At 44.2% G+C, this 8,781-nt stretch overlaps 1 pseudogene; it reads right to left on the minus strand.

Moving 5' to 3' along the window:
* The window catches only part of LOC125313627, an 18,825-nt pseudogene extending 10,374 nt beyond the window's left edge, over positions 1-8,451 (minus strand).
* Between the last annotated feature and the right edge of the window lie 330 nt (positions 8,452-8,781).

The raw sequence follows: 8,781 nt of genomic DNA on the forward strand, positions 1-8,781 counted from the left end.
TAATTGGGCAAGCAGAACACTTAATTTAGCATGCGTCTAGACCAGGCACGGGATGGAAAAATACACCGAGAAGATTTGAAACTTCGGGGACTGTATTGCAAATACTTAAAATTTCAGGGACCGCATTGCAAATACTTGGAACTTCAGGGATTGTATTGCAAATACCAAAAGAAGATGAAGAAGGGAAGATGATGAAGGGAAGGTGATGAAGGGAAGATGAAAATGGAAGGTGAAGAAATGAAGATGAAGAAGGGAAGATGAAAATGGAAGGTGAAGAAATGAAGATGAAGAAGGGAAGATGAAAATGGAAGGTGAAGAAATGAAGATGAAGAATGAAGGGTGGAGAAATTTGGCTATAAAAGAGGGAGAGTTCTTGAGAATTGAAAAAGAGAATTTTGGTGATAGAGAATGTAGAGAGCTCTTGGAGGGGGAGTGGAAGAGAATTGAGAGAGTTTTGAGAGAGTTTTTGAGAGGAATTTTTAGAGAGGAAAAAGAGAGTTCTTGAGAAAAATCAGAAGAGAAAATTCGAGAGTGAAGAAAAGAGTTTTAGTCAAGCATCATCTTCGACGAGTCCCGACACATATTACTCCCCTTCGCAACCCAACAACGCCATTGCTTGCCATTTTCGACGACAGCCGCGTTCTTCCAGGTCCGAGATCTTGAAGGGAACTATAACGTGTATGTGAGTAAGATTTTGTGTAATAGAAGGTAATCCTTTCCATCTCGATCTACAAAAATGTAATCGTTTGGTTTGAACATTTGTTTGTTTATTTTAGACATGACACGTGTTCCAAATTTTAGCATTATTACATGTTAATTTATTTCTGTAAATACTCGTGCTTGGCTGCGTTTTCTTTCTTTCTAAATCATCCATGGTATATATCGCACAAAGTTCAATGTTTTACATTCTCATAAAAAAGAAGATAAAAAACCAAAAAAATTGCATCTTTGAATTTCAAGTAAAATCCATCAAAATTGCCAAATCAAATATTTTTCATGAAAATGGTACCGAAAGGGCGTTAGAGAAATCTGACGTAACCAAATCCCCGAATTCAAAATCTCTGGTTCGCGGAAATAATATAGTTTTCTCCCGCTATTTTATTTAGGTTTCTAATCAACCTACCGAAAATGATTAGTGGCGACTCCAAATTCAAAACACGTTGCACGTTAAATTATTTGAACCTTAAGTTGCGATTTGGTATGGACTTGGGAGAGTCCGAGTTAGGTTAGTTAATTAATTAACCCGATAATCCATTAGCCCGAAAATTAACTCGTTATTTTTTGAAGGTCGCGACAAGACTTGATGTGTCAGCCACAAATTCGGCTTCTATTGTTGAAAGAGTGACTAAGGGTTGTTTCTTTGAAGACCACGAGACAACCGCTGAACCAAGCATAAATACATAGCCCGAGGTGCTTTTTCTATTATCAATATCACCCGCATAATCACCGTCAGTAAAACCAAATAAATTTGAACTTTCTCCTTTCTTGTAAAACAACCCAAGAGATGCAGTCCCTTTCAAATAGTGTAAAATACGCTTAGCAGCCTGAAGGTGTTTTTCGGTGGGACTCTCCATGTATCTACTAATGAGACTAACACCATACATGATGTCCGGCCTTATTGCTGTTAAGTATATCAGACTTCCTACAATTTGCTTGTACATGGTGTTGTTCACTATCCTTCCACTAGGATCTTTGGTGAGCTTTAATCCAACCTTTGTTGGTGTGGCAACCGAATTGCAATCCTTCAACCGAAACTTCTCCAAAACCTCCTACACATATTTCTTTTGGCAGACAAATGTACCAAGAAATAGATCGATTAACTTCAATGCCTAAGAAATAGTGCATTAACCCGAGATCTGTCATCTCAAATTCATGCATCATGGATTGCTTAAATGTCTCCATCATGGCACCATCATTCCCTGTGTAAATGAGATCATCTACATACAAGCATACCAGAAGTAGTTTTCTACCATGGCCAACCTCAATAAACAAAGTATGTTCATAGGGACACTTGGCAAACCCTTCCTTCAAAAAATAAGCTTCAATCCTACTGTACCAAGCTCGAGGAGCTTGCTTTAATCCATATAAAGCCTTCTTTAATTTGTATACTTTATGCTCACAATAAGGCTTCACATATCCAGGAGGTTGGTCAATAAATACCTGTTCTTGGAGATCGCCATGTAAAAAGGTAGACTTCACATCTAACTGATGGATGGACCACGATTTTTGTGCTGCTAATGCAATCACCAACCAAATTGTGTCAAGTCTCGCAACAGGCGCGAACACCTCTTTATAGTCCATGTCGAATTCTTGCTTGTAGCCTTTTGCCTCCAGACGCGCCTTGTATTTGTCAATGCCACCATCCTTGTTCAGCTTTGTCTTGTAGACCCACTTGACCCCAATAGTGTTGTGGCCTTTGGGAAGATTTGTTAATTCCCAAGTGTTGTTTTTCTCAATTGCTTCAATTTCAGCATCCATTGCATCTCTCCACTTTTGATGTTTTACTGCTTCATCAAAAATAGTTGGATCACTATCTGCAAACAAAGCAAAATGAGTTAATGGGTCTTCACTTTGTTCGACTCCGGAGACCTCATAATCTCTCATCCATGCTGGCCTTTGTTGGTGACGTTGGGGGCATTCACCATGTGTTGCAGCAGCTTCGGAATTGGGCTGCTGCTCCTCCTCTTCAATAGGGTCAGAATTGTTACTAGCTGAGGCCAAATTGTGTTGGTCTTCTTCACCAATTTCTTCAAAATCAACCGCAACCGGTGCAACACCTTTAGATTGATCATTCCAAGGCCAGAATCTTTCTTCATCAAACACCACATCACGGCTGATTATTATCTTCTTGGTCACAGGATCATAGAGATTGTAAGCTTTTGTTTGATCACTTACACCAAGAAAGATGCATTTTACTCCCTTATCATCAAGCTTTTTTCCTTTTTTGATCTGGAACGTGGGCATATGCAATACACCCAAAAATTTTGAAGTAATCAACTGTTGGCCTTCGTCCATTCCAAGCTTCTTCAGGAGTCATATTTAGAACAGCAAGTGTGGGGCTTCTATTCAAGAGATGGACACTCCAATTTACTGCCTTTGGCCAGAACTTCTTTGGAATTCCACTTCTTCGCAGTAGACTTCGAACCATGTTGAGGATGGTTCAATTCTTCCTCTCACATACACCATTTTGTTGTGGTGTATAGGCTGCAGTAAGTTGCCTACGAATTCCATGCTTCGTACAAAAAACATCAAACTCAAGAGACTTGTACTCCCCTCCACGATCAGTGCGAAGAACTTTGATTTGATTGCCACTTTCCTTTTCAACAAAACTTTTGAAATTCTTGAATGCTTCAAAGGCTTCAGATTTTTCTTGCAAGAAATACACCCACACTTTTCGACTGAAATCATCAATGAATGTGATCGGATATCGTTTACCTCCATTAGAAATTGGTGTGATTGGACCACAAAGATCTAAATGGACTAGCTCAAGCTGCTTCTTAGCCCTCCACGCCTTGCCATGTGGAAACCGAGCTCGATGTTGTTTGCCGACAACACAGTCTTCGCAAACTCCCGATGGGATTGTAATTGGAGGAAGTCCTTCCACTATCTGCTTTTGATGAAGTGTCCGCAAGCCACCAAAATTAAGATGCCCATATCTAAAATGCCAAATCCATGCTTCCTCCTTTAATTTTGCCGTGTAGCAAGCATGAGCAGAATCATGAAGATGAAGACGAAACATTCTGTTTGGTGTCATATCAACTTGAACAAGCAAGTTTTGTCTGCGATCATAAATCCGGCAAACTCCACCTTTAAATACAATTTCATACCCCTTCTCAAGTAATTGGCCGGCACTCATGAGGTTTGTCTTCAATTCAGGAACATAGAAAACATCATTAATGGTCTGCGTTTTCCTCTTTGAAGAGATTTGAACAATACCTTTTCCCATGACTGAAATGGTAGAATCATCTCCAAGCTTCACTTTGGTGCGGTGGGTATCATCGATTGAAGAAAATGCATCCTTGTTGCCACACATATGATTACTACGGCCAGTGTCAAGGTATCATAAATTTGATGAAGACATCTCTTTCTCCCGACATGCCATTAGGAGTGTTTCTCCTTCTTCTTCATTTGCTGCAGCAAAATTCGTTGCCCCCACATGTTGACCGAGATTGGTTCTACATTCGGACTTGTAGTGTCTATACTTGTGGCATCTAAAGCATTCAATTTTAGATTTATCTGTTGGTTTTGGCTTGAAACCAGTTGGATACCGTCCTCGACCTCTATTTCGTGCATCATCGGAGGAAGAGCCTTCAATTCTTGGATTGATGGTGCTGCTGCGTTGGTGGAATCCTCTTCCTCTCCCTCTATCATTATTCATTCTTATTGCTGAAGAATGACGAAAATTAGTAGAGGTCTTCAAGGCTTGTTCTTCCGTATCTTGGTGTTGGAGTTTCTATTCGTGAACCAATAAAGAACCTTGCAGTTCGTCAATTGAAAGTTCTTCAATATCTTTAGCTTCTTCTATGGCACAGACAACAAAATTGAATTTTGATGTCAAGGATCGAAGAATTTTTTCGACAATGGTGACATCCTCTGTCTTGTCACCGTGGATGCGCATCTTATTGACAATTGCCATTGTTCTTGAAAAATAATCAGTAACCGACTCCCCTGATTTCATCCATAGTGTTTTGAACTCCGTACGAAGAGCTTGTAGTTGTTGCCTCTTTGCTCTTGCAGAGCCTTGATACTTCTTCTTCATGGAATCCCATATTTGCTTGGAAGTATCCTTGCAAAGGATTGTCTCCATGATGGACCTGTCTATTGCTTGAAACAAATAGTTCTTTGCTTTGAGGTCCTTCAACTTTGCCACTTCATGAGTTGTTTGTTGTGCAGCAGTCAAAGTTGCTCCTTCCGGTTCTGCAATTCTAGAAGAAACAACCTCCCAATATTCTTTGGACCTTAGAAAATTTTCCATCAACATGCTCCAATGGTCATAATGACCATCAAAGCGAGGGATTGCCGGTTGGACAAAATTGGATTTTGTGGCCATGATTCTTGCTGCACAAAAAAGCTTGCTGCAAGACTCTCTTTCCTCACATGTTTTACTCTCAACTCTCAACCCTCACTTTCTTTTGCTAACCTAGCTCTGATACCACTGTTAAAAGAGAGAGATGAGAACACGATGGGAATGAATGCTTCTGCACTCTACTTTATTCAATGATCAACTAGTCTCCATAAAAGACTGTACTACAACGAAAAGGCTAACAATAGCCAAAACAATAGCAACTAACTTGACCCATGTGTAGCATCATGCTGCAACCCATTCCTAAAAACTAGGATCCACTAAGTTTTAGTAACAGAAACTTCCTATTGAATAGGACAACACACATGACTAGATATTTTATCAAAAACATGAAAAAACAACTTTGACTCTTTCTAACATTTTGGTATGTTGCTTGGGCCACAAGGTTCCTCCACATGATGTTGGTTATGAGCGGCTCGGTCCGGCCCACGGGGGGCTTCTCCATGAGCTCCCTGGTGGGTCGCTCTGTGGCGAGGGCGAGGGCGCCGAGCGTGTCCATGATTAGGTTCACCCATAAGAGCTGGACTGCTGTCAGGGGGACATCGCCGGAGGAGATCGCCGCCATGAAGTTGATGACAAGGGCCGCAACATTCATAGTGAGCTGGAATTGGATGAACTTCTGGATGTTATTGTAGATGCATCGACCCCACCGCAGCATCGTCACCACAGAGGCGAAGTTTCGTCGAGGATGACAATGTCGGAGCTCTCCTTGGCAACCTCAGTGCCTTGGATGCCCATCGAGAGCCCAATGTCGGCTTCCTTGAGGGCCGGTGCGTCGTTCGTGCCATCCCCAGTGACGGCAACCACATGACCTTTCTGCTTCAGGCATTGAACCATGAGAAGCTTATCGAAAGGCAAGGATCTCGCCATGACCTGGATTTTCTCGACTCTTCGAAGCCTCTCCTCGGGCGTGTAATTGCGGAACTCAGCTCCTTCCACGACGGCTCCATTGAAGGCATCATCCCCGGGCCTGAGAAGCCCGCATTCTGCAGCAATGGCCTTAGCGGTGAAGATGTTGTCTCCCGTTATCATCTTGATGTTCACTCCCGCGTCCTGACAAGCTTGGACGGCACTCTTCACGCCGGGACGGCATGGGTCCTTAATGCCGACAAGTCCCAGTAATGTCAGGCTGTCGTCTTGGATCTTCTTCCCGTCTTTTCTTTCTTTGATTGCTTCCTCGGAGACTTGTTTATGAGCAAAAGCGATGCACCTGAGGCTGCTCGCCGCCATTCCCTGGATAATCTGCTCGAATCTCATCCGTTCATCTCCATCCAAATCTTTCTCTATCCCCGACCCGTCATAAAAGCTTGAACACATGGCCAAGACCATCTCTGCCGCTCCTTTCCAGTGCACATGGAATGTGTCGTCCACGCTCTTCTTTGTTAGGACACCGCTTCTCTTCTTCTGCGAGTTGAAGGCTTCGACTCGGATGACTTCACAGCCCTTCTTGGTCTCCTCCATGTCCACGGTCAGTTGTGAAACCGCCCAGGATAGAATTGCTTTCTCGGTCGGACTACCCGAGAACTCATACTCACATCCCCAAGACGGCCTATAGACGCTGCCCGTGGTGTTCAAAGCGACCCCATCCTGAATCAAATCCAGGACATACTTGGAGGCAGAGGAGTAGGCGTTTTCTGCCAGGGAGTCTTGGCCGACCCAGAACTTCGTCACCTTCATCTGGTTCATTGTGAGACTGCCAGTCTTGTCGGTGCAAATAGTGGTGGCCGACCCCATTGTCTCGCAGGCCGAAAGCTTCCTCACCATGGCCTGATCTGCCATCATCCTCTTCATCGAATATGCAAGAGTGAGGATTACCGCGAGCGGCAAGCCTACAGGAATTTCGACCACCATGATGATGCCCACCACGGAATTCATGATATCACCACCCGTGGTTTGGCCTGCAACATATTCCCGGTTCCCGTTCTCGTCCTGTGTGTTTCCCGTGAAATAGCGAATCAGCAGGACCACGAGAACAAGGAAAGCGACCGCCAAGCCGACTTTGCCAATGGACGAGGTGAGCTTGTTGAGCCGAGCCTGTAAAGGGGTCTGCTCGCTGTTGTCGCGGCTGATAGTGCTCATCATCTCGCCCCACGTCGTGTTCATGCCGACAGAGGTAACCAGCATCTGAGCATACCCATCAGCGACCTTTGTTCCAGAGAACAGGAATGGATTCTCATTGCGGTTCACTTCTACGTGATCACTCTCCCCGGTCATGCTCGATTCATCTACCTAAATTGACAACACAAACGTCGCACATGGTTTAGGGACGCTAGGATTACACAATACGAAGCATTCTGGCCTTAACTTGAAGCAAAGAAAAACGAAACATGAACAAACACGAAACAAGAACAAATGGATTATGTTTTAACCTAACCTTTTCCAGTAGAATTTTATTTTTTTTTCGACAGAGTTTGTTCTACTATGACTAGAATATCAACACCATTACTTTTCCCCTTTTGTCATAGAATCAAGACTATCCAAATGAAAAATTGCCGGGCATCAAGCAGAATATGATGCTCTTCTACGAGTTTTTGGGCTAATTATTCAAACTTTGCTCATATTTATACACATATTTCTGGAGGGAACCAACGTGAGTTAATATGCATATCTAATCTAATGCGTTCTGATAAAAGAAAAAAAATCTAATGCGTCGAACCAGTACAAATTGTCGTCCATACCTGCAAGGAATGCCCGTCCAGGAACAGTCCGTCTGCCGGAACTTGATCGCCGATCTTTAAACAAACGACATCTCCGACGACGATCTCGAACATGGAAACCCGCTGCCGACGACCCTTCCTTATCACATCGATGAGAATGTTAGCGCTCACCTGAGACAATTTTTCGAACTGCCGGTTCCGGCGGTAATTGCTCACGGCCGACACGGCGATCACGAGGAACACCGCGGCGAATATGCTCCCGCCATCATACCAGCCTTCCTTGACCCCGTTCTCCTTGATCCCGAAACCGAGCGAAAGCCTAGCGCAAACAAGATGAATCATGATCATGAGGTCCTTGAAAGCCTCGAACACGAAGTGGAAGAAGCCCTTGGCGGGCGGCTTCTTGTATGAGTTGACGCCAAAAGCATCTTGCCTACGAGAGACGTCGTCGGGGTCGCCCCTTATCCAGGCCGAGACATCAGTTTCGAGTGTGGAGGCGACTTTCCCGACCCCGCCGAATTCCCGGAGGTGGCCGAGGTCCTTGTCGTTGACCAGCTTGGTGAGCCGTGACTGATCAATGTGGAAGAGGGAGCCTGGATGATCAGAGCGAGCGCTCCGAGCCAAGCGCCATTGCTTGGCGAACTTGCGCTCAGCGGGCAAGTCGAGGGCGACCTCGTGGCGAATGAAGCCGCCACGGAGAATGCTCGTCATCGCTCGAAAGAGAGACGCAGGGGCTCGTGATCCTCGAACGAGGTAAGGGTGGCACAATGCAAATAGCAAAAGACGAGGAGAAAAGCTCTGATGCTTGGTTTTGCAATATATGTCGGGAGTCAAACTGCATGCATTTTATAACGTGAGATCAACCGAACCCCTTATCCGAGTGGACTCAGGCGCGACATTTCCTAGAAGTTTACCCGAGATTAGACGTCTCCAACACGATGTTTTGTCTTATAACTTTCTTCCGTCGGTCCTTTTCCTTGTGCATCCATTAACTTACTTCCAATGCAAACTGAGCACGATTATACAACCATTATAGAGAAG

The sequence above is a fragment of the Rhodamnia argentea genome, chromosome 1 (genome assembly GCF_020921035.1).
Source record: "Rhodamnia argentea isolate NSW1041297 chromosome 1, ASM2092103v1, whole genome shotgun sequence".
In the NCBI taxonomy this organism is placed as follows: domain Eukaryota; kingdom Viridiplantae; phylum Streptophyta; class Magnoliopsida; order Myrtales; family Myrtaceae; genus Rhodamnia; species Rhodamnia argentea.